This window comes from Mixophyes fleayi, chromosome 1 (genome assembly GCF_038048845.1).
Source record: "Mixophyes fleayi isolate aMixFle1 chromosome 1, aMixFle1.hap1, whole genome shotgun sequence".
NCBI classification, from domain to species: domain Eukaryota; kingdom Metazoa; phylum Chordata; class Amphibia; order Anura; family Limnodynastidae; genus Mixophyes; species Mixophyes fleayi.
The window spans coordinates 341,418,434-341,446,277 of NC_134402.1; the positions used below are offsets into that span (position 1 = coordinate 341,418,434).

General features: G+C 37.9%; 1 long non-coding RNA gene across 1 annotated transcript in view; it reads left to right on the plus strand.

Annotated features, from left to right (window-relative positions):
• The window catches only part of LOC142108758 (uncharacterized), a 64,184-nt gene that overhangs the window by 31,050 nt on the left and 5,290 nt on the right, over nt 1–27,844 (plus strand). The window contains exon 2 of the long non-coding RNA XR_012680222.1: nt 25,119–25,211. This is a non-coding gene — a long non-coding RNA (uncharacterized LOC142108758). The remainder of the gene's footprint in view (nt 1–25,118; nt 25,212–27,844) is intronic.

Here is a 27,844-nt window from a genome sequence, read left to right on the forward strand (position 1 = left end):
ACTGGTCTTGGATGGTTTAGAAAAAGTCGTGCCTGTGCATAGCCTAACTACATGCCAAGTGCCAACCAGAACATTAGAAGCCGATAGTGGTTTTGTCATGAATGCTGGAGACAACAGACGTGTAGTGAGAGATTTCCCATTACAGCTAGAAGTCTAGAAAAAGGTTACAGTGATGGAGAAAACTACAAGGGGGTATTCAATTAGCCACAGAGTGCCTCCGGAACGGTCACAGAGGCACTCCACTGCGATGTAACATGTTGAGGTATTGTAGTACATGAAACTGTGTGCAGCGGTGATGGCAGCTAATTAAATAACCCCCAAGAGTTGTAAAGCATTCCTTTGCAAGTCATGCAGGAAACATAGACAGGAAAAGAAAAGTCCTGGAAATTGACTATTCTATGTCACTAGAACAACACTAGCAGAAAAGTCAGGGTGGCACCAATGAAGCTACAGCAGCCCAGCACACTCCTTCATCAGACTCCTCTACACATTGCTCTGAGAACCAGATAAAGTGGGGACTCACATGAACATCTCTTCTCACAGAGCTTGCAGTGAAGATTAGGGGCCTTATTTAATGTTAGGAGTAAATCCAATCCAGCTAGAAGGTGCAAGGTTTTACTGGGGGGAGGGGTGTGTGGGCACATTTAAAATGTTAGAAGAGATTTAGGGTGGGGAGAAAAGCTTGTACTAATTCAGCTCTAAATTGCAGTGTAAAAATGAGGCTGCCCAGTATTTGTGTGCTACATGCAAAAACAAGTCGCATTTTCCCTGCATGCAAGAATTAAATTAGATTTACTCAACTGGGAGAGAGAGAGCCTTACACATAGAGGGACAAATAAACATATTGTCAAAGACTCATAGTGAGGTAGCCAGACTGTGTGCCAAAAGTGGCAGGTTTGGAAGAAGAAATAAGAAGGAAAAGTACCAGGTTGAGAGGAGTTTCGGAGGACATTGGACGAGATCAATTGACAAATTCTCTCCAGAGAGATGTGATCACGAGAATTCATCATTATCATGTGAAAAACCGAATAATGTCTTCAAGAACAGACAACCAATGTCCAAAGGAATACAACATATATCACTGTTCCCTGAGCTGCAGCAATGGTAGCACTTTGTATTAATAGCCTCCAATGCAAACGGTGGCTCCCAGTTTGATAGGTTGTCTCTAAACATTGGTAACCAATACGTTGTACCACTATCAGAAGAGTCGTTACAACTTCTGAGCAGATGGCATATTCCTATAGTTTCATGTAGTGGTTGAAGTGGAAATATAGAAGTAACAAACTAGATATGGTGAAGTGGCGGTATGGAAAATGTACATGAGTGGAATTTGATAGATTTACAATGAAGGCAGTAGGAGAATGGAATCGTATGGTATACAATGAAATACCAACCACTACACCCACTGTTTCACATAGTCAACCTTATATTGGATACTTCACACAACAAATGGAATCCGAATGGCAACAACTATCTATCCCACACATTCAAATGAATGAACAGCCTTATTTACAATCTTGTTTCACATATAAGCTGTATACTATAGTTATATTTATATATTGTAGTGATTTGTCAGACATACTGGAAATTCCATTTATTATATTATTTGTCTGCCATACTTCCAGCATTCTTGGTATGTCTTTGTAAATGGTATTGTATAAGATCTGATTACAACGATTAACATGATTCTTGAACCTTACACTTGTGCAATTCTTTTTTAAAGAAAAGAAAAGAAAAGAGAGTCATGTGCCTGAGTAATATTTTAAATCAATCCCAGGTGCCTCTGTATCTTAGGACAATCCTGGTTTTCACCACTGGACATGTGTAATTTGGAATTCTGATTTCTCAGACTTCAGACTTGCATTGTAACTGGATTAGCTAAACTGTAGGGAATGGGACTGTGCAACTTTTTTTATTGCATGTAATACAAAAAAGGGATTAAGAGATGACTTTTATGAACTGACTACATTTTATGTCACATGAGACTCCCTTGTTTTCTCTTTCACAAATGTGATATCAAGTTTGTATAAACATCAATTGAATGCTGTATAGTTGTTTTACAATTTCTACAAAAAGCCAGAAACCGCTGTTATATATTTTGTGACTCACCCGTCTTTACATTGTCTAAACTTGCAGCCGCATAGAGTACACGTCCCAGTTATAATTCCAGACAGTTTTCTGGATGTGTCTTAATCGCTGGATCAGACAGGGTCACTTGGCGAGTGCATGGATATGTCTTGGAAGACAATGCTTGAGAAAGCCAATAAAAACCAAGACCATTATATATGATGCACTATATACTGTTCACTGACAGCCATCTACAATACGTAGGAGAATTTGCTGCCTCCCTAAAATAAGTTAAGCAGCTGTTTAGGAAAGACGTTGTAAATTGCAGCATCCTGCAGAGAATGAACTTCAGGGGATGAAGTATAATATGTTTATTGGAGTTTAAAACCGGGTGGTATAAATTATGTCACAAACCACAGCTTAATCAGGACCAAAACCGTCTCCTTCAAGCAACATAGTCTTCTGCCAGCAAGACTAATCTCTGTGGACAAGGGATCCTCTGCATGTCTGTCAGACTCTGTGGATGACAGAAGCCCTTAGTGATTGGCGCCTTGTAGTTCATAATAGAACTCAGACATTATGTGATCAGATTGGGGGGACTTTGGTCTTGACCAGACTCATAATGGAATATCCAGCTTTTGGAGTTTGTCATATTGTTCTTGGCTGCCCTAGATTTCCTGAACTTCAGCCTTTAATACAAGGGACTGCAGGGGGACTATGTATATATATATTTTTTTCTTCTTTCCTTCCTATTGTAATTACTGGGAAAATGTCAGAAATAGTATTTTTGAAGTTCATTATTCATCCTTTCTAGAGAGGATGTTAGAGAGGAACTGCAACTCTCTCTTCTAAAGTACTGCACCTGTCTTTCAATGCAGTGATCACTGATAGTACTTCCTGCTGGCTGATAGAACTGAAATGGTCAGTGAAATGGTTAGTGAAGAGATTTAAAAGTAGTATCATGAAAATCTGATATTTCATTACTAAATAGGAGCAATTTGTTAAAATGGGGTATGGAATCTATATGGCTTTTAAATGGTTAGTCCTGGTAATTGTAATTTATCCACAAATTACATTAGGGACTGTAAATTTTGAATATCATTTAATCATTTTTGGTGGCTCTGCCCTAAGCTTACATAATTCGGGAACATAATAGAGAGTTTAATTAAAAAGAGTTTGTGCTCAGGATTGAAATGCTAACTCCATTTTAGTTGTTACTCTGACATCATGGACTTCAGATTGCCGCACCAATAAAGGCATTTACTCAATTGGGGCCTCTATACCAATCACATATACAAGCCTTGCTGGTTCTGATGGTACTTATAATTCTTAAAGTATAGCAGATAGGTGGGGTTTATATTAAGAAAGAAATATTAGGTTCTGGAGCAAACTTTAAATTTCTAAAAAGGTGATTAGCTGTTATGATGTTTTCATGAATAACCCGTTTAAGACAGTAAACAGCTCAGATGAAGAAAAAGGTTGATTAAATATCTTAGTAGATGTTTTTATTTTAAAACAAGTATCTATCGGAAGTGGTGGAAGAACCAAACTGAAAAGAAACTTTAAAATTATAATTTTTCACTGAAATAAACATTACTTCCTATAATTGAACTGATATAATATCCATTGTCTGCATTTAGATCATAATATTATTTTACTCTAGCTAAGTTTAATCAACTCAGAGGAGCATTAAAACTTATAAACTTGAATAGCGTCCCATCTAGTGGTGGAAGTGGGGGTGTATAGGGTGGTATGCCATATTGCCACTTCTCCTTCTGCCTTACTGTAAAATGATCAAATTCCACTCACTTACATTTTATTTACCTTTTTCATACCGCCACTTCTACATTTCCATACCGTCACTTCTACATTTCCATACCGCCACTTCTACATTTCCATATCGCCACTTCTACATTTCCATACCACCACTTCTACATTTCCATATCGCCACTTCTACATTTCCATACCACCACTTCTACATTTCCATATCGCCACTTCTACATTTCCATACCACCACTTCTACATTTCCATACCTCCACTTCTACATTTCCATACCGCCACTTCTACATTTCCATATCGCCACTTCTACATTTCCATACCACCACTTCTACATTTTCATACCTCCACTTCTACATTTCCATACCGCCACTTCTACATTTCCATACCGCCACTTCTACATTTCCATACCACCACTTCTACATTTCCATACCACCACTTCTACATTTCCATACCACCACTTCTACATTTTCATACCTCCACTTCTACATTTTCATACCTCCACTTCTACATTTCCATATCGCCACTTCTACATTTCCATACCACCACTTCTACATTTCCATACCACCACTTCTACATTTTCATACCTCCACTTCTACATTTCCATATCGCCACTTCTACATTTCCATACCACCACTTCTACATTTCCATACCGCCACTTCTACATTTCCATATCGCCACTTCTACATTTCCATACCACCACTTCTACATTTTCATACCTCCACTTCTACATTTCCATATCGCCACTTCTACATTTCCATACCGCCACTTCTACATTTCCATACCACCACTTCTACATTTCCATACCACCACTTCTACATTTCCATACCACCACTTCTACATTTTCATACCTCCACTTCTACATTTTCATACCTCCACTTCTACATTTCCATATCGCCACTTCTACATTTCCATACCACCACTTCTACATTTCCATACCACCACTTCTACATTTTCATACCTCCACTTCTACATTTCCATATTGCCACTTCTACATTTCCATACCACCACTTCTACATTTTCATACCTCCACTTCTACATTTCCATACCGCCACTTCTACATTTCCATACCACCACTTCTACATTTCCATACCACCACTTCTACATTTCCATACCACCACTTCTACATTTCCATATCGCCACTTCTACATTTCCATACCACCACTTCTACATTTCCACTTCGACCACTAACCCTATCAAATAAAAACACAGAGACTAAATAGGCTAATTTAGTTACATTTATACTTATCTGTCCGTACCTGTGGAGCACTATGACAGTGGATTATTTTTCAAAAAGAAAAAGAACCCAATGAGGACGCTCCACTCCAGTGACAAAACGCATTTAGTAATATTCCTGTACTTTTAACAGATTGAATCCTGCTTAATTACCATCTTTACACTATTTAATACTTTAATACTTAACCATTTTTACGACTTCTACTCACTCATGACTGGATAATGTTTATTATTAGTATTACCTGTATTATGTATCATTTTATTTTGTTCTATTCTAATTAATTCTAATTACTGTCACTCTAATACCTTGCCAAATAATCATCACTGGATAATATCTATTATTATCTATATTCTGTATCATTGCTTTTTTTATTTTGTTCTATTCTATCTTATTCTATTATTACTTTTATTTTATTACTTTGGAAAAAAATCACTGTCATGTCTGAATACTCCTAAGCATATTTTATCTCCTACTTCATTATTTTTTTCTCAACCGTGCAACTATCTTATTCCTAGCACATTATTTTGCAAATCATTAAGCATTATTTTGACACAATGTCATTGATTCAGTTTTTTTAGTGTCCCTGCGGCTCCCCACACTGGTACTGCGCTATGATGTCACAGCCCAGCAACACACTCCCATTCTGAGGAATTGGAAATATCACCCCCCACCTTTGTCATATTATGGTAAGAAGCAGGGAGAGTGCGGATGGGGGTGCAGTGCTTATGTGCTGGTGTCGCTTCTAGGGGTCTTGCTGCCTCCAAGGAGGGTGGGGGGTCTTTCATATGTGGCGCTGCCACAGAGGGTGGGGGTGATGCCATAGGTGCCACTTCCGCCGGGCTTGGCAATAATTTTGTTTGATTTTGAATCAGTAAATACTTGCTGCAATATATATACTAACATTATCAATGTTTCATATAATGATTCAGAATTATCATTAGTGCAAACAAGGATTTCTCTTGTTCCTTAATCAATAGAATTAAATATGAAACTGTTTGTGTGGGAGGGGAGGCAGAATTTGATACTTAAAAAGGATGTAAAGATAACCAGTTGTTATATGTAACCAAAAATATCACAAAACTTCAATTTTACACCGCTAGTAAATATGTAATTGATGAGTACATTTCTTAGAGTAAACAATGTTTACAAAGATTGACAGATGCCTTAAAATAAATGAGTAATGATAACTTAACCTACTGAGAACAATGAGCTACTTCTACATGGCCATTCAATCACATGTAACCTTTCAGACATAGGTGTGGTACATCGGCAGCTTAGAATGCCACTGTTTTCAAAACCACAATGTTCTGGATGGTTTGAACACTCTGAAGGGTTCCAATATGGCACAAGGATTACTTTCCCCATTCATTGTCATTTCTCAGTCAGGCGAATGACACAGTTAACCGGCTGGAAAATCATGATATTCTAAAATGACCCTTAAATGTATATAACAAAATATGTGAAATTCTGAAGGGACAGTAACTAATAATTAAATTATATTAGAACTTACTGTGAGTAACTGGATGTCTAAAAGTGGAACTTAATGTAATCCTAGTTTTCTATATATTTCCAAGTGGTCACAACAAATCCTGGCCACCTCCCATAGTGGCCAGTGTTGAGTCATTTTGAAAATCATTAGATGATCTTTTTGTACCACTTATTTGTACATTACCAGTTTATTTAACTGATTCCGATTATGGCTAATTTACAAAGTCCAGATGTCAGTTCTTACTACACATAATATTACCCGGAAGAAACTATTAGAGTTAGTAGCTAGACAATAAATATTGAATCATACTCCAATACATCCTACATTTTAAAACAAATTTTGAAAGTTAAACTAACCACCAAATTTATGTTTCTATTTGAATAACTCATTATTTTGCATAGGTTGCAGACAAGTCCATCATAATGTGGAATATTGTTCTCTCTCCTGTCCACAGTTCAGGAGCCACCAAGGAGATACCATTGAGTAAAAAATGTAGGATTGATGTCCCATCTCAGGAGGACTTTATAGCTGGCTCCAAGAAGACTGGTATTAATTAAACCTCTTGCAGTATATTTGGGCCCTTTCACTGTTTACTTCAGCATGAATCTTGTTCTCATGTTTAAAATTGTAGTTATGGTGAATTCATATTGTAAATTGCAGATATATTGACATAGTGTTTTTAAGCAGAGTTTTTTAAATGCAGTAAAAGTAGTTATAAAAATCTTCAAAGCTAGAAGCTTTAATTGATGTTAAAAAGAGTTTTATCTCACATAATGTGAATTTCTCTAAATTGGATATCTTAAATGTGGTTTGGAATTGCTTAAGTGGTTGTATTACAAAGGGGCATATAAAATCTTTAACCTTGCTAAGGCCATTGGTTCTCCACCAACAAAAGGCTGAGGGATTAAGGCCTGGGTGGAAATCGGGGTTAAGAAATCGTTATACTACTGGTAGGTGCTCTCTGCACAGACTGTATAGGCTTTAGCCTGTCCCAAAGAGAGAGTGAGCTAGGAAAAGACAGCAACATAACATTGCTAGCCACATTTACAGATCTAGGAGCCCAAAGGTGAATGTTACAAACAAGTTGATCTTCATAAGAACGAAACACTCTGTGTGTAAATTGCATATAACTGAGATAGTTGGGCAGCTAGAAAATATTTGGTAGCTAATATAACTGACCTGCATGTCTGGGTCTATAAATACTAGATTTGCTGATCTGTGGATGTCTCTTACACCAAACAAAAAAATTGAGATTTTGGCTGAAACTACTTGGGGTTCAGTGGATGTTGTTGGAACAAATAAGGTTATAAATAGATCAGTGAGATGGGTTAGAATGTTCATCTTCAGCATGTTAGTTGTATTGAGCTAGTACTTGACCGTTCATGTAGTTCATTAGATAAAAGTTTAACCTTGGCTGGATTATTAGCCTTATACATTGCGTGAAACAAATGCGTTTATTCCTAGGTATTTGGGGGCATCCGTTTTTAACAACTTTACAGTATGTTAACAGAGGTATTAATTCAATGTTTCAGAGTATGAACTGTTCAAATGTTTGCCAGGGAGTCTGTCAAGTCTTTGACATAATTGACATAAATTCATTTTTAAGGCTATTTTTGTAGGGGGTTAGCTCTGGCCCCCAATTTTGAAAGTCTGTCCCTCATAAGCTGACATAAATACATTTATATAGTAATCATGAAGTGGTAAGATAGAATAGAAGAATCTCTACAACCCCTTATTAAGCAAAATAATTACCCCTGATGACCATTATATTAGGATTAATAACTTTTACAAAGATTATAAAGCTAAATCAATTTATCTAGGATGACATTGTGATTTCAAGTCTGAGTATATCCTAAACATGTGCTTCTACTCCAGCCTGTATTTACCATATAGGCTAAACAGGGCAGAAAATGGGTGGGAATGTGTAATTTAGGGTCATGGTTTGGGCAGATCTAGAGTTTTGCTTAAAATTTCCTGATTTGCAAATCAGGGGCACTGGGAGTTGTGACAAACTTGCCATATATCTGGGATAACCCTACTCAGGGGGCAACATAGGAATTCAGTTATTTTAATTTATTTAATTTGATTTTATTTACTTTCATACTTTACTAATGGCTTGCAGTGTCCAGTAAAAATTATCATGGAGGGGATGCTGGATTGTTAAGCATGATGATATTGGATTCACAATTATAAATTTAAGGCATATTCAATGACAATAACTAGGGCAGGATTAAATATAAATATTGATATGCTTCTACATGAATCAGTCAGGCATTATAAATAATACCAGGATTGAATATAGTGACCAAGTACCATATCTTTACTAAGACAACTGAATGTATCATTCAATCATACTGGAAACTGTTCTTTTCTAAACCAAAATTAAATACATGGCTGGAAGCTCCACCACACTTTCCAAACACCTTAGCAGATCATTACAAGATATAGTGTAATGTCCGTAACTATCGTCACCAATAAAGATTGTACGATGCGATTAGCGTGGTTCCAAAACACAAAGAGATTCAATAGCAAAATATAACGAAGTTTAACCGATACATACGCTACACACTGGACCCAGTAATAGCTCATAAATCCTGAAGTCAAAAGAGACTGTTACTGTACCAGTGGCCTGTTTATATACAATTTGGGTTAAAAGAAAACAGTGACAATGTCACAATGTACAAAAAGATAACTGTAAGATCATTCTTCATTGGTTCAGGGTTTAAGATATTCCAGTACAATGCAGATCATAGGTCAGTTCCAATTATGCTTCTCCAAAGGTTGGAGCAACTCACTCGAACAGTTGTGTACGTGCCTTGCTTCAGGGAACCACCAAAAATCTGACTTAAACTAACCCATTAACAGAGAATTTTTGAGTATTAATTTTATACTAATCATAAATAGCGATTGCAATGTGCGAACGCTTATCCAATGATACCAGATTCCTGCTGGTGAAATGTGGATTAATATAAAACCAAACACAATACATTTCTTATGACATGAATCATAAATATCTTTAATGTAGGTTTACCTTTGTGTACTAAAATCTCTAAGTCTTAATAATAAGAGTGAGTTGGAAACTTTATTAAAAATTAACTATTTACAAATGTAGGTGTGAATGTAAATGTATTTACTGTGTTTTCCTATGTGATTGTGTATTTAACTTTTGTACTCCATTGCGTTCAAATCACAATTGCACAGGAAACTATAACAACTGATATTTATTAATTTAGGACAACGTCATCCAATTATTTGACTTCAGCAATAGTGACATGAAACTGGTTACTGTCATCACCCAATGTCAACTACAAATGCTGTTTGTATTTATTTATAGATTCTAGTTGTCATTTTTCTACAGCAGTGTAGAAAACATAAGCAAATGTTGGGTTGCTATTGGTTCAATGACATTGTAATCCATCTCACTGATCTGTTTATAACACTTATAAAATTCCAATTGTGTTCATTGTAATGATAGCAACAAAAAGTGCAATATGTGATTTCCCCATGTTCTGATATAAACTGTAATTAAACAGTTTAGGAACTGATCATCATAATGTGTATTTTATATTCCAAGACAAACAAATGATCCTCAACAAGCCAACAATTTGGTGAAATATTCTCATTTGCATTAAAGCATTTGCTTTGATGATTTTCCAAAAAATTAAATGGTGTTGAAAAGATTTAATTTGCACAAATTAATGGAGTATGCATGTTATTCAGACCACATGACACTTTGTAAATGTCTAGCCTCAAAAATCCCAGTCGTGTGTTGTGCTGACGGTCACCTTTTAATTAATAAATAAAAAGTAGAGAAAATGGTTGCTAACACAGAACAATAATTCACAATGAGTACATAGAAAATGTACAGTGTCTTGCTGAAATATTCAGACCTTAGACCAACTCTTTTTTATGAATAAGATACACTGACATTTTGTTTGTGATATGTTTATATCTAAGTATTAAAACTCAAAATTAGATTTTAAAAGTGTATTTAGCATTTAAGTATTTAGAAAAGTTATGTTAAAAGAGTGGGGAATAAAAGTGAGACAACTTGGTTTAAGAACAGTATATAAAGAATTAAGATTTTGCTATTAACTAAAAAAGGAAAGTAGAAAAGAATAAAATGAGCAATATTTGTGGATAATCAGCTTAACATTAATGATATAATACTAATGCATTCCTCCCAGTCCTGATTTCCATGGTATAGTCTCAATATTTGATGGTCATGGGGACATAGCTTAAAGGAAAAGGGGTGCAGCCTCACAGGAAATGGCCATTATATTGCCGTAACTGGGCACAGTTTGGGTTGATTGGAGTAGTAGTCTCATTTGTTCCTGACTTTCCATTTGGGAATATCGTGAGGTATGCTACAATGACATTGTCGTCTGTCAAACATAGGAGTCTGACTGCTACTTTTCAAACCCGCTGTCTGGCACGCTCCCTCTACTCTTCCCTCAGCTCCAGGAGCAGAACCTTGTGCCATAATAATACTTTGTCCAACAGAAGGCGCATGGCCCTTTAAGAGCTCTGAACCTGTTATCATGTGTTCAGACCTGAGACCTGCCCTTATTTATCAGCTCAGCTATTTATACCTGCTCAGTGCACAGGTCTGTGCCAAAGTAATAGGCTCCAAACCCTTACTCTAACGTCCCAGTACTTCTAATCCCTGTGAATTCTGACCTGGGCCGTTCCTGACCTCTCTTCTGCCTGTCATCTGGTACTGTTTATGCTGATTGTCAATGACTCGGTTTGCACTGACACTTTTTATGGTTTCTGATTTGGCATTTAGCAGTCTGTTTGTGTACTAGTCCCGGCTACGTTAACCAGTCTCTTGTTGCTGTTTGATACCAACTCGCCATGCCTGGAGGCAGTGTATAGGGCCACAACCTGCCAACAGCGAAGCCCAACCCTCCTTGCAGGGGTCCCTGGTGAAAACAGGGGGTTTGTTAGTCTCAGCAACTCTGGTACTGACAGCGCTAAACCAGGTTGGCGAAAATGAATCCATGTTATCCGCTAGATTCGTGACAGTAGTTAAAGGACAACTGAACCCCAAAATTGACATTTTCAAAAATGAACCATAAAGGTAAAATACATTGTTCAGTTTTAACCTACATTCCACTGCAGCTCTTTTTAAAATGTGATTACCTCACCATTGCATTATAGAGAGATGAAGCTCCTCCCACTTTATGATAATGTTCAGATGGGATCTGATGCAGGTCAAAAGCTGAGATTACAGTCATGTGTGCTGCTGTGACATCACTGACCTTACCCCTGTGTATGAGTCCATCAATCCACACAGCACATTTGTGCAGTGCAAGCTGTAACTCACTGTCAAAGAACATGCAGTGCTACCCAGGGCCCTCTAAAGAACATCTTGGGCCCCCGGGCACAGCAGTGCACCGGGGCCCCTATATATACAAAAAAATAAAGAATATTATATATATGGGCAGCAAAAAAAAAAAAACCTGAAAAAAAAGAAGAAAATACTTACCTTGCGGTCAGCTGACGATCCGGCTCCCTCCATGGTCTCCTCCTCCGTCGCACTCCGCAATGGATGTCGGGCGGGCGTGATGATGTCACGCCCGACATGCACTGCGAGCGCGACGGAGAAGGAGACCATGGAGGGAGCCGGATCGTCAGCTGACCGCAAGGTAAGTATTTTCTTCTTTTTTTTCAGGTTTTTTTTTTTTTGCTGCCTCCGACGGGCCCCCCTGGGCTGCAGGGCCCCCGGGCACCTGCCCATTGTGCCCAATGGGAAAGACGGCCCTGGTGCTACCATATTATCTTGTGACACTACTTACATACAGTATGTACTTTTCTATATATAGATTTGTAACTTCTGCAATTATGTTTTGTAAAGATTGTCTGTGGAAATGGCAACCTTATCAGCTATAATGGATATATGGCACAGTTTACTAAGAGCGATATCCTGTATCAAAAGTGCTGACAGGTGTAATATCAAACAGGTCTGTGATATATCAATATACTGAGAGTATATGCAAGCTGAATACAAAATCTCTGTGCTTTGGATGAATGCAAGGCTGGCGTCTGCTTTAATAGTTCCGAAGCTATGCTTTTTGCAAAGTCTGATACCGCCAATACTCATGCGTAGAAGGAAGGAGACGCGGCCTGGACATACTCAGAACGCGACATCAAGGGGAAAAACTAGGACAGGAGACCCCGGGGAAGTTCCTACGGTGGGTTAAGTTACCTTATACCCGCTCGCCGACACTAGCCACTTCGGACATTGCCGTGTGTTTTCCAAGGAGCAAAAGGATATCGCTCTTAGTAAACTGCCATATATCCATTGTAGCTGTTAAGGTTGCCATTTCTACGACATTACATTTGTGGACTTCATAGTGATTAAGAACTGTTTATCACTATTGTTATTTATCTCAAGCCCTTTATCGACTACAGGATTGGGTTTTGCAGATTAATACATTGGGTACTTACCCTTTTGTTTATGTATACTAGTGATATCAGTGCACTGATTTTATTATGTTCTGGTTTATTATATGACCTTTGAACATTATCAGCTGTCTGTTGTTATATTTCTGACATCCTATACTCTGGCGCCAAGAGAAATCTTTGTGTATTGCTTTAATTAGTAGGGTTGGAGCCCACCCTTTTCCACCCATCCCTTAGAGGCAGCCAATCACCCACTCTCAAGGAAGCGCAAATGCCGAACTTTTTGTTTTGTATTGTATTTTAATACTTTGGACTAGACCAGCCCTGCCCAATATAAAGCTGACTAAAGCTAGGTACACACTACAGAATTTGCCACCAACTTTTTATGCCGATCGATTTTACATGTGATCGATGTTCCGATCGCTTGGTCCATGGACTGCATACACACACTAGCCTTGTGTAGGACAATAAAGGGAAGAGCGGACGTCCCTTTAGTGACTTTTTACTGCCATGTTGTCGTCAGCAATGACTGTAATTTCGTACTCACTGTTGTGGATCGGCCGGAAGTTTATACACACTACACAACGGAAACGAGATTGGAACGAGAATATTAAACGGTACGACCAACCAAATGAGGCGACAATCGTCCATTTGGGCAGACTTTCGACCATCGTGTCACTGCACACACTGACCCGACATTTGAACGTATGTCGGCTGATTTAGCCGATTATTGGATGAAAATTGTGTAGTGTGTACCCAGCTTTACTTTGGTCCTCACTCTCAGAGTGTGGTTTTCTGCAAACAGGCTCTGGAGGTGCATCATGTCACAATAAAAAGAAATTCCTGAAAACCTCTCTAAATAAAAAAGTTGATGATCTCTTAGACAGTAAAGGATTACAAAACCATTCCTAGGGATCTGCACCTCTGCTGGATTGCAGTGATAGCTCTATTGCCCAAATTGAAAATGTTTGAGACAGTAGTCAACCTTCACAAAGTCTTAAACCTCTTGAGATCTGCAGACCTCTCTCACTTCAGATAAGGGCAGTGTTCATGCCTCCACTATTAGATACATTGGGCAAAAATTGGATCTTTGGCAAAGTATGGAGGCAGAAAACATTGATCACTAATGAGGGCTTGCCTCAAGCTTAAGCAAAAGCATCTGAGTTCTTCTACTATGTGCTATTGACAGATGAGTCAAAAGTAGAACTTTTTGGTCGACATATCTAGGAGAAACCCTGCATTCTACAGTAGGAAATTCATATCATTGGTCAAGTATGGGGTGGTATTATTATGGTTCCATATCTGCATTACCCAGCGCAAATGTCACTAAGTTGAAGCAGTTCTACAAGGGGGGATGGGCCAAAATTCCTCAACAGTGATGATCAATAACTACAGGAAATGTCTAACCACGGTTATTTCTGATAAAGGTATATAGCAAGTTATAGACTCCAATGTTTTATTTACTTTTCACAGAGGTCATGGGAATTGCATAACTTTCTTCAATAAATACATTAATCAAATAAATACTAAAAATGGTGTGTTATTTGTTTACTCATGTTCTGTTTTAATGTAATATTAGTTTTGGTTGAAGGTCTGATTACATTCACTATGAAAAATATTCAATAACTAGGAAAATACGGGCGCTGTATAGGGAAGCAACCTAAACACCGTGGTTGATTACATTTTAGGCTAAAGCGAACTGAGACTTTAGCTCTCTGTAACTGATGACAGTGAGAAGGCTGTTTTGTAGCAGCCAAACCCAAAGAGCCATGGATTCTCATCTGCAAACCCTGCACATTAAAATCTATGAAGATCAGTGACATACCTGTATTCGGCTGGTATACGGTGGTATGCTCTACCGCCACTTCTGAAACTGCTTTAATTGTAAAATTGGCAAATTCCATTCACTTACAATCCCATTATATTTTCCATACCATCACTTCTAAATTTTTATACCGCCACTTTTATCATTCCACTTTGACCGCTGTGTATAATAGAATTGATTAAGACTAGCGGGGAAACTTGTATACACACTCACTGTCTATATTATTACATTTTACAATGTATTTTTATAAAAGAATGTTTGATTTGGAAATTATACCTTGTTTTCCCACAAGTCGCTAGCAAATGTTTAGACAGTAAGGAAGTGATTAAGAATAGAGACCTTCCAGGTCACTGTATTTAAAGCCTGTTTTATTTTTCCACTTGAATCTCCCACTTTGTACTTTTTTACTTGAACAATTTTATTGTTATGGATGTCCGCAATAACTCCATTTCAGAGGACACTGCTTCCGGACACCTGAACAACAGGTCGGATACATTGTAACCTAATGTGACGATTACAGACAGCGACGCCAATTTGGTGCCCTTGAGGAAGCAGATGCTGCCAAAGGAAATATGGGGAACTAGGAAAATAAACAAGAATGAAGCACAACAGAGCCATATATCTGTTGAGGAAATATCAATGATCTTGGAGTCTAAAGGCCCTGGTCCTACATATTGTTCAGGTGGTCCGTATTCTTCAAATAAGTATTGAGTTGAGTGCTACTTAGATCATATAATAAAACCTTTTATTTTATACGTTAAAAGTTAGTTGCTATGAAGGATCATTTAAACATGAATAACCTAACTGATACAGCAGGAACAACTTCCTGACATACATCCCACACACACAAAAAAATTGTATCTTTGCTATAATACACTTGGCCCTAATTTATTGCAGAGCGACTGCTAAAGACTCAATAAGTGTTTACGCATCATTCTCAAACTTGTTGCTTGTTTGGGTGTTTGTCAGCATCATCATCTGTTGCTTACTCCTGCCCCTGACCACCAGCAAATAAAGTCACTTTTTCAGTTGTATCTGCGACTATGTCCCAAACTGAATCCGTACGCAATTGCTGGAATACTCCTTCATACATACATTGCCTACGTTACAACACCCTGTCACACCTCTTCAGGCGTAAGGAGTCGTAAGTGCCAAGAAGTCATAGGTCTGAGTAGTAGCAGTTGCGTATGTTCACTTTCTGAGCATGCGAGGGGTGGAAAAATGCAAAGTTACACTATGGACACAGACGTAGGTCTCACTCTGAATTAGGCCCCATGTGCATAAACAAAATGGCAGCACAAGACAGTATACTGCGGCACAACTCAGCTCCATTGTTCCTGAGTAAAGTCTTCTCTATCACCATCTCCATTCGTAGTAGTGTATCATAGCCCTATGTTGTGTTACAGTTGTTTATGTGAAAGATGTGTGTGGACATTAATTTTTCATTGCAGTGTGAATGCATCCACATCACCATAAGTAGAACTAGCTTGCCACCACCCCCTGGAGGAGACTAATAAGGTCTTTCCTGATAGATAAATATATCAAAGCATGGACTAATGATTGCTATATGCCAACCCTGAACTTAATACATTATCTTAATAATTCCTAAGCTAGTGGGTGGCTTTAATTTATAATGGAATCATTCTTTTTCTGTCAGAGTATTTATGTTTATAGCAATACTCTGCTATTGAACCATTCATATGCTAAAAGATACATCTCTATCTTTTTAGAATTTAGCCACCACTTGCTATTCCCATACCTTAACTACTAACACATAGGGAATAGTCTTCAAAAGTGTTGGAAGCAGTGTCTCTAAATTAACCTACTGATAACACAGTCACTTTTACTCCAGTTTACCACCAGTATTTTGATGGTAAACTGGAGATAAAGGAGCAGAAATTTTTATAGATCACCATCTTCATCTATTTATATAGCGCCACTAATTCCGCAGCGCTGTACAGAGAAAACACTCACATCCCTCCCTGCCCCATTAGAGCTTACAGTCTAAATACATACACACAGACGGAGAGAGAGAAAGACTAGGGTTAATTTAATAGCAGCCAATTAACCTACTAGTATGTTTTTGGAGTGTGGGAGGAAACCGGAGCACCCAGAGAAAATCCACGCAAACACGGGTAGAACATACAAACTCCACACAGATAAGGCCATGGTCGGGAATGAAACTCATAACCCCAGTGCTATGAAGCAGAAGTGCTAACCACTGAGCCACCATGCTGCGTGCCTGAATTCTTGAAGTTATTAGTCCATCAAATAAGTAATTCCAATACATATCGCTTCATAATTTCATGTGTCATATTTTACTATTTTATTCATAGGCCTGTTATCCAGTTTCTATTCTCGTTATGTGGAAATAAATGCTTATACTTTTATCTTTGAATATACTCAATATTATTTCCAGTAGTCAGCTCCTGGCTTTGGACAACATGACTTCCTGTCAATTTAGGCAAATCAACTATTTTGACACCTTTGTCGTAGAGGATAAAATATTTTCCTGCCATGCCAGGCAGCCTGCTCCTAATGTGCTAGGCTGCTGTGTTTCTGTGTAGTAAAGCTAATGAGCTTTAAAATGGCCACGCTTAAAAAGGTTTAGCTTTTATGTCACTCACTCCCTAAGCAACTGTTTGTAACGTTCTGCCAGTGTTAAAACCAGATTAATACACAGCAACAGGTCCTGGCAGAAATAAGGATGCAGCAGCTGTGATTCAGCTGCCTGGCACTAACACAGGCGTCCATGTTCCATTCCAGTGGTGGCTGTAGTACTGTATGTAAAACATCAGTTGTGTCTTTAAACATCCCCAAACAATTGTCCTTATATATCCTACAGTTCTACGGGGAAAAAAGCCCATGCAATTAACGAGGCATTAAACCCACTATCGTCAAAGTTTGTGTATTTAAGGTAACCGCCAAAAGTGAACTTTCATATGTGTTTACACTTTGCTGGTTGGGATCAGCATGCTTTGTGTTCTATCCCTTTCAGTGGTGGGCGGTGCTTGATCTCCATAGACTTTCATGGCTGATGACCCATTGAAACTGTCAGAACTGTTTAATGTTTCCAACAGAACACTTTAAAAGTTTAAAAATTTAACACACAGTCAGTCCATCACCCAAAGTGTATTAATATATGTAGTAAGTCTTATAATTCAATTATTTTGCAATAAAAAGCAATAGTATGTCCCCAAGTTCATTTGGTATATAGAACAAGCCCTTCACTGACAAAACCACTTTATATTTTGTTATAAATTACAGTTCAAGTTAAGGTCTGAGCACCATAACAGCTCTCCCCTATTATAAACTCCTCTATAGTAATCCACCACTAATTTTCTGAAAATTAACCTTCATTTTTGTATTTTCTTTCTTTATTGAGCCACAAATTATTATCCACAGACTATAAGAATTGTTGAAGATCTTCCATTCAAGCTGTATTATTGTTCAATGTAGTCTGTAGACTATGCTATGACAAAGTGTGTATGGATATTGTTGGAAACCTATTTGTTGTATTTCCCGGTGGCCTAGTGTGACAGGAAGTGGGGCACTGACGCCAGTGGCGGATCCAGGTAGTGGGGGGGGGCGATCGGGGCGATCGCCCCCCCTAGCAGGGGTTTGCTGCCGGCGGCTGCACACTGTGCAGGTCCTTTCAGCAGTGATAGTGTGCTGCCCGGCTGCTGTGATTGTGTTTTAAACACAATCAGAGCAGCGGGGCAGCACACTGTCACTGCCGAGCGGACCTGCACATACTGTGCAGCCGCCAGCAGCCTTAGAAATTAGAAAGGGGGCGGGGCCTAAATCGCCCCCCCTAAAATCGCCCAGGGTATAGCAAAAGTCTGGATCCGCCCCTGACTGACGCGACCTGTCCGCATGACGCTACTGCACATGCGCGAACCGTATTGTTTTCTCCCACGTTCCCTCCATGAGGAGCATCTTGAGTAACTGTATAATACCCTGGAGCAGTATATATAACTACAGACACCTATAACTGTACTACACGGCTGTATAGTATATGTATCATATAGGACTGTTGCAATACCTGTGTACAAGCATCGCTGTCATTAACCTTGTATGTGTTTAACCTGCACTACCGCACCTGTTCAGACACAAAAAGGTTTTGCCAATAGGTTATGGGCTTAGTACTCTGTGTTTAAGAAGTGTTAAATAGTAGCAGTGATGCATAAAAGAAGCTAATTCTTCAGAAAAATGCCTTTTATTTAATACAAGGAAATTTTACAGTACAGATGTCAGTATAAACTTTACAAAACTAAAAGGTTCAGAGAATTATGCAACCTGAAAATTTGCCATGTTAATGCAGCTTAAGTGGGAAAAGTTGTGGAAAGTCACAATTGATCCAGGAGAGAGTCCAAACGCTGATGAAGTGCATAGCGTCTGCTTTATTCACCAAAGGTACCAAGTCCAAAAAGCTCAAGTATAAATGCTTTGAATGTCACAAAATGGGGCACAAGGCATCTGACTGCAGGTTTAGAGATTCAAGTGCAGAAAAAGCGTAACAAACCAAACGAGTCAACATTGAATGTTGTAGACAGTCACAAGAAGGACTGCTGGTATATGGACTCGGGGACCACTAGACATTTCAGCTGCAATCAAGAGTGGTTCACTTCACTACAACCATGTGAACCCATATCGGTCAAAGGGTTTGGAGACAAAGTGCTTACTGCCATAAAAGTCGGGACAATCACAGTGTGCCTAAGCATAGACTGTCATCACAGACATCCAAGACACTATAAGCGTTCTGGAAACAAAAGGTTACGAAGTCCAATTCACAGAGGGCAGATGTGTGGTGCACGAAAGAAGGGACTGTAATTGCGTCGGCAACCCAATGTAACCAACTGAATGTCCTAGACACTGAAGAGTGTCATGCGATGCCGGGTTCTGAGACAAATTAATCCATGGAACTGTGGCATAAGTGACTAGGTCATCTTGGATATGGCAACATCCAGATGGATTAGTGACCGGTATCACTGTGAGCAACCTTGACAGCTGCGTAAAGGGTAAGCAAACTCGCTGCCCTTTTCCAAACACAGCAACTAGAGCTGAAGCACCGCTAGATCCAATGCACACAGACGTGTGTGGTTCAATGGAGGTGGAATTGATTGGTGGTTACGAATACTTCATGACACTCATTGATGACGCCACAAGGATAACACATGTATACTTCATTAAAGCCAAAAGTCAAGTTGTCAACAAAATATGGAATACAAGAGCCTGGTGGAGATTCAAACAGGTCTGAAATGTAAAGTCTTGAGATCCAACAATTGTGAAGCGTATGACAACAGGACTTTACCTGAGTTCCTGAGAAAATATGGCATACAGCATCAACTAACAATTGCCTACAAGCCAGAGCAAAATGGTGTAAGTGAACGAGCAAACCGAACAATTGTTGAAAGTGCACAGACTATGTTAATTGACGCAGGCCTAGAAAAAAAGTTTTGGGTGGAAGCAGTGTCCACTGCAGTATACCTAAAAAACGTGCTCCCACAGTAGCTGTGAAAGGCAAAACGCCACTGGAGGTGTGGTCCAGGAAAAAGCCAAGTGTGAGTCATCTCAGTGTCTTCGGCTGTAAACCATATGCACATATACCAAAAGAGAAGAGACGGAAACTAGATCCCAAGTCAGTCAAATGTATCATGCTTGGATACTGCCAGAAGTGAAAAGAATGCAGACTCTGGGACATTACAAATAAACATCTCGTAAAATCAAGTGTTATGGTATTTCACGAGCCACCTAGAGGAATGGTGGAATAACTATCACTACAAAGGTTTGTTATGTTGGATGCACAGGCAGCAGGAAGCATGTCTGAACCTAAAAGTGTTAATGCAGATATCCAATCATAAAGCAGAAGTTCTGTAAGGAGCAACAAAGGTATCTCCCTAGGAGATATTGCGAGGAATTCGCTAACATAACATTCTGTGAACTTTAAAGTATCCAAGAGGCAAAGTCAAGTAGCCACTGGGTAGAGTGGAAGTCAGCAATAGACACAGAGTTAACAGCTCTGAATGACAACAATACATGGACTGTGGTTGACAGGCTGAGTAACTGTAAAACGATCAAGAACAAGTGGGTCTTGTAAAAAGGTAAATGCAGACAGATCAATGGCCTATTACAAAGCCCATCTTGTAGCAAAAGGAGATGCTCAAAAATCCGGAATCAACTACGGGAAGGTCTTCTCGTGTGTTACAATATACAGCACCTTGAGGTTAGTCAGTGCCATTCCTACAATCCATGATTTATTATTGTATCAACTTGTTCTGGACTCAGCATCCCTAAATGGAGAGTTAGTTGAGAAGATTTATATGGAAGCACCTGAACACTATATTGCGTTCCAAGAGGGAAAACTCTGCCTCTTAGAAAAATCGATTTATGATCTAGAGCAAAGTGGTCATTGCTGGTATATGGATGCTGTGCTGCTAGAGATGGACTTTAATAGGTCAGAGACTGATCATTGTCTATTTTGCAAATCTATAGAAGATAAACTGTGCATCATAGTAGTATATGTAGATGATCTGTTGCTAGCAGACCAAGAGCGATACATCACCAGTGTAAAGCATCTGTTGAGACAGAGATTCAGATTAAAGGATTTAGGATCAACAAATCATTTCTTAGGCATGAGGATCATACAAAATCTAAAAGCTGGAACTGTTACAATTGATCAACAGACATACACTGACGCAATACTTACCAAGAATGAACTGCCTGATGCAAAGGCAGTAAGCCCTCCCATTCATTAAAACATAAAATTGACAAGAGAAATGTCACCATTAATCGATAAGGAGATAGAGGAAATGGAAATTGTCCCTTATTAAAATGTTGTTTGGAGCCTGATGCATGCAAGTATTGGGACTCCACCCAACATCACACACGCTGTGAGCCGCATGTATCAATTTGTACTCAATCCTGGAAAACAACAATGGCCATCATAAGAATCTTAACATATCTAAAAAGTACAAGCTCATTAAAGTTTGGATGTCTAAAAACTAAGAATTCAGCTTTAGAGAATTTCTGTGATGCGGATTGGGGATCTGATGAGGATGATCGTCGTTCCTACACAGGATATCTGTTTGTCTTGGCAGGCTCAGTCGTCAGCTGAGGTAGCAGAAAGCTACCCACTGTTACCCTATCCACCACCGAGGCTGAGTATATGGCACTCACAGAAACTTTAAAAGAAACTGTATGGATAAAGGAGACTTTGTGTGAGCTTAATCTTCTTTGTCAGAGTGAGACCAACAACATTGAGTGTGATAACTGAGGAGCGACTCACTTGTCTTCTAGTGCAAAGCACTATTGATGGTCCAAACACATTGCTATAAGACATCACCTTATAAGTGAGTTAGTGGAGAAAAAGTCTATCCGTGTAAGTTATATAGCAAGCGAAGATGATGCTGCTAATATATTAATGAAGGGCCTGACATCACACTTGCTGAATGTGTTCCTGTTAAAACATGGACTGGAGTACAATTGATTGATTAATGTTTAGATATTCCATTGATAGCTCATTTTGTTTATTAACCCATGTTTTCTGGTTACAGGGGAAATACTTTATTTCCAATGTTTTGATAAAGTGTTAGATTTTCTTGTGACCGGAGACATCTCTAGGTGACGGGGGTGTTGGAAACCAGCGCTATTTGCTGTCTCCGTATTCCCCGGTGGTCGAGTATGACAGGAAGTGGGACACTGATGTGACCTGTTCGCATGATGCTACTGCACATGTGGGAATCGTATTGTTTTCTCCCATGTTCCCTCCATGAGGAGCATTGTGAGTAACTTTGTATAATACCCTGGAGCAGTGTATATAACTAGAGACACCTATAACTGTACTACACGGCTGTATAGTACATGTATCGTATAGGACTGCTGCAATACTTGGGTACAAGCTTCGCTCTCATTAACCTTTTATGTGTTTAACCAGCACTACCTCTGTGTACCATCAATAAACCGATAGCTTGGTTAAGTTCAATGGTCTGTGGACTAACATATATATCCAACACGTGCTGGCACCTGTACAGATACCATAAGGTCCTGCCAATAGATATAATATCTGTGCTATACATAACTCAAAAATATGTTGTGTAGGTATGGAAATCTGCCCATGAAAACCAGTGTTTGGCCCTGTGTATACATTTATCATGTCAGGCATATGACACAGAGGTACAGTATGGGCCTATGCAGAGGACTGCATATTCCTTGCACTATTGAAGATGGACACTTTGACATACTCTGTTAAAGTGTATATCTAACAGATGGATAAATATAGGCTAGGCACTAGACTTACTAAATACATTTCCTAAGTGTTTCTTTGCAGATTTTACTGAAAACACAACTCTGCAATGATGAGCTTATCATATAATAGGTCTGCATGGCCGCTTGCAATTTCCTAGGTAGCAGAAATGCTATGTCTAAGTGTGTAATATTGGTGGACTCAAGCACCAGCTGAGGAGTATAGGGGTGACTAGATGAAGGCTAGTAGCAATGCATTTTTTTGACCCATCACAGCAGCTATTTAAGACTGATTCTAAGTTATGAGTTGGGAAAAAGAAAAACTCTCATCCCGTTTTACAGATAGGCAGCACTTTATTGGAATTATATGTACATTCTGTCAGTGTATTTAACGTCTTGCTTCATATATGAAAATTTACCTTTACTGGTTCAATAACTAAATAGTGAACCCTTATCCCTATCTTCCTACTTGTTGAAGATATCAGACAAAATGAACATCCCTGTAACCTTACTGCAGTCATGATTCTAATAAGTTCTGTTACTCCAGTAATATATAATCTTCGTTATAGCAGGGAGATATATATTCATATACCTCTATGCAACATATGGGGTAGATGTATCAGACATTAAGGGATTAACAAAATAACTCTGCAGTAGGTAAGAAAAGCCACGGCAGCCTGGATCATATCTATTTTATTTCCACATACCTTTAGGAAATTCATCTTATCTCTTACTGCTAGAATAATGATATTTTATGGTCTAATCGGTGGGTAGACATGTTTGTGCTGTAACCTTTTGATAGATTGTATATTAGAAACATCTGCTGTTCTGTTTTGGTAGAGACTTACTTAGCTTTCTAGAAGACATTTATAATTTGTGCTCGATAATCAGAAGTTACAATCCAAATGAACACTTTGCACAGATGGCCGGTATGGTGTAGCACATAACTGTTAATACTGTGATTGCCTCCCTGAGTGAAGTCTGGACAGGATTGATGGTTGTGACTGGCTGTCCATGTAAGTCTCCCCCTGGGAGTTCATCGTGTTCCAGTGCCCTTTCAATGCTAGACATCTCCACGCTAACAATTCTTCACACCTACTTTTGCCCAACTCTGGTTGCAAGAGCTGAACATTAACACCGCCTTTCGGCAGTGTATTTCAATCTTCCTTTTAGACATTGAAAGATAGGTACCATGAGCCGGGTTCATATGTTTTATGGCTGGCCGCTATCCAGCTTATATTGCTGATCCGCCTTTAACGTCGGGTCATGGGACCACCATGTCGAGGGGCGGGGCAATGCAGCTGCACAACATCATTGATGGACACGCAGAACCTTTTATGGCGATTTGTTCATGTTGGAATTCTTAGACTGAAAATTACCCAATGGAACTAGAATTATCATTAGAGCAGGACCCTGTGGCAGACGGTTAACCAACTTTTAAATACACTTTGCTAACTAAGGTGAAATTGCTCAGCAAATAGATCAGGCAGTCATTTATATTCCTAAAAATAGACAATTTTCTTATGGAGGAAATGTGGCAGGAATGACGTGTGTGTGTATATATATATATATATATATATATATATATTATTATTTTTTTACTGATATATATATATATATATATATATATATATATATTATTTTATTTTTTTAACTGATATATATATATATATATATATATATATATATATATATGTATATTATTTTATTTTTTTTAACTGATATATATATATATTATTTTATTTTTTAACTGATATATATATATATATATATTATTATTATTATTTTTTTACTGAGATATATATATATATATATATATATATATATATATAATTTTATTTTTTTACTGATATATATATACATATATATATATATTATTTCATTTTTTTTAACTGATATATATATACAAACCAGATTCCAGAAAACTATATTCGTTGTTGAGGGTTATTCCTTGGAAGATCTTTTGCCGACATTTTTAAGTAGGAGGCTATTATAAGTGACCTTCTCAGTATAGTAGAGATGAAAGAGAAAAAACCTTTGCTATTTGCTGTGTTCTTGTTAATTTCTTTCAGTGGTTGCAGGAAAATTCATTAGGACCTACTAAGCAGTGGATATATCTCTGGAGTGGTCCCAAGAAGCAACGAAGTTAAATAATCTCTCACAAGGTTAGTATAAAACCATTATGTTTGTGACAGCGCAATGGGGATGTGTGGATGGAAGATTGTGACGTTAATGATGATTTAAACTATAATATTACATACTGCAGAGTTGATCAAGAATTGTCCAGAAAAGGATTATTATTGGTGCTTGTGGTAAACAAACTGCAAAGACATGGAAGGAAAAAGAAATAATTTGACACTCATAAGATGTTAAAGTTCTTTTAACAATAATTAAAGATTTCAAATAGTAAATATTTTTTTCCAGCAGATATGGGCAAGCGGTTTCTCTTTCTAATTCTCACTAGATGTGAACTTTTGAACTCCAGTATTTTGTAATATGTAAAACGGGATCATACTAAACTTTAGAGTAGTGATACATTGGTAGTTGTAGAACTTGCGGAATTAGAACCATTTTAAAAGCACTAATAAAGTGGATGAGCGGGCAAAGATATAAACCAATAAAATTCTATGGAAAGAGTTATGATATGAATTATATGTAACTTTGTAAGACATTATTTTTTTTAAATAATCTTTAATAATATTTCTAGGGGTTGGGGTAGATTGTTTTATTTTAACTGATTAATTAATATCATCTTTAATCTACATGTAAATTGCATGGCCTGAGAAACATATATTGGTGACAAATCACCATTCCACATTTTCATGGCGCCTTTTGAACAAGACTTAGGGCTAGATTTACTAAGCTGCGGGTTTGAAAAGTGGGGATATTGCCTATAGCAACCAATCAGATTCTAGCTTTCATTTATTTAGTACCTTCTACAAAATGATAGCTAGAATATGATTGATTGCTATAGGCAACATCCCCACTTTTCAAACCCGCAGCTTAGTAAATCTAGCCCTTAGTGGGATTTTGTACTGAGACTGAAATGCGCCTAATGACAAAGGTAAAAATCATACAACAAATTACTGCCTCCTATAATATTTGGATTTCACCCTTAAAGGGATACAAACTTCATTATTTGTCTTTATTTATATGTGTATATTTCTTTATAACGTCATTGGCTGAATCATATGGGAAAGCTAGACATGAACGTTTCTGTTGTTTATCTCCAAAATCTGCTTTTTTAACGTTCAATAAAACACTCTGACTAATGACTGATAATGGTGCTACAGAGCTCTTTATACTTCAGGTGCTATAGTTTTAACATTTTCATTCCTAATTACATTGGTTTCTTTATGCATATAAATATACATCCTTTGTGAAATGTTCTGAATGGAGTAAAATGCATCACTATAAAAGTAATGGCTGAGTACTCGTTATTGTCACCTCTAAAGCATCCACCCTACACATATAAAAAGGCTCTGCATATCTCTCCTAAACTAAACACCTCCAAGTGCGTCCAGTCTCCACCTCTCAACGTTGTTGTTGCATTTGTGTAGAACACAGGCACATTATTAAAGATAACCGACAATCCATATGGAACGCCCACACATGACCATCATATTGAGAAAATAATTGCTCATCCCAAAATCAACCTTATTTTGCAAATCCAAGCACATAGCCATAATAACAGTGCAAGAATGCCACAAAATAGGAGCATAATGTCACGAAATAGGATGTTTTATCGTCATTTACATTAATGTCCCCAGTGTCTTTAAGCTTTAGTTTAAGCTATTTATATATATATGATTTATGTTTCTGCAATTGTGCAATTAAACAAATTTAAATTTTATTGCAGAAACAACCTTAGTGCTGTACATATATTTTTATTAGTAGAGGAATAACGGCAATACTACTTAAGGAATTGAGTTAAAAGTAAATTCCTCAATAGGCGCCTTATGAAACAATTTAAATATAGATGGGGGCTGGGGGGAGCACTGTTTTTTTTTTACATTTATTTAATGACTTTTCTGCCATACAGGGCCGTTGTGTCTGATACACTTAAGTGTATCATGCACACAGGCCCATAAGGTAGATAAACAGGTGTGTCTGTCTGTGCAATTTGCATTGTATTCTAAAGATTTAAGTGTAAATTGCATCCAACTCTAGATCAGGAACTATGATGCTATTTTCTGTTGAGCTCTGTACTCTGAGGGAATCAATGTGTGGTCATCAGCCCCCTCTGTTTGCAGAACTCAGTTATATAGATCCTGCTTAGACTGTACTGAACAGTCCCAGTTTAAGGAAGACAGGATAATTAAGAGTGGATAAGGGGATGGTGATGGCGAAAGACAGTTATGAAAATGGGGAGACATGCACAATGGCACTGAGAGCACAGATTAATGTTTTTAGTTCCATGACTTAAATAACAATATAGTACAGGAAATGTATCAAACATATAACAGTGTGACATGAATTGAACATACCGACACCACAATAAGTTGAGTTGGCTGAATAGACGGCTATGTATGGGAGAAGCAGTGTGGATTTTGCAGCTAGGATTTTGTAGCCAGTTTAGGATTGGCTGAAAGGATAGTTTTAACGTATATTATTTTCCTCTCTTCTTTGGAGCACATCAGATCCATATATATATATATATATATATATATATATATACACACAAATTGTGCATATATACTCATATAAATATAACACTCCAATCAGAGATTTGTTTAAACTTTCATTAATTTAAGTGTTTCTAATATTTAAATTACAGCTATTTTTATAACTTGCTGGT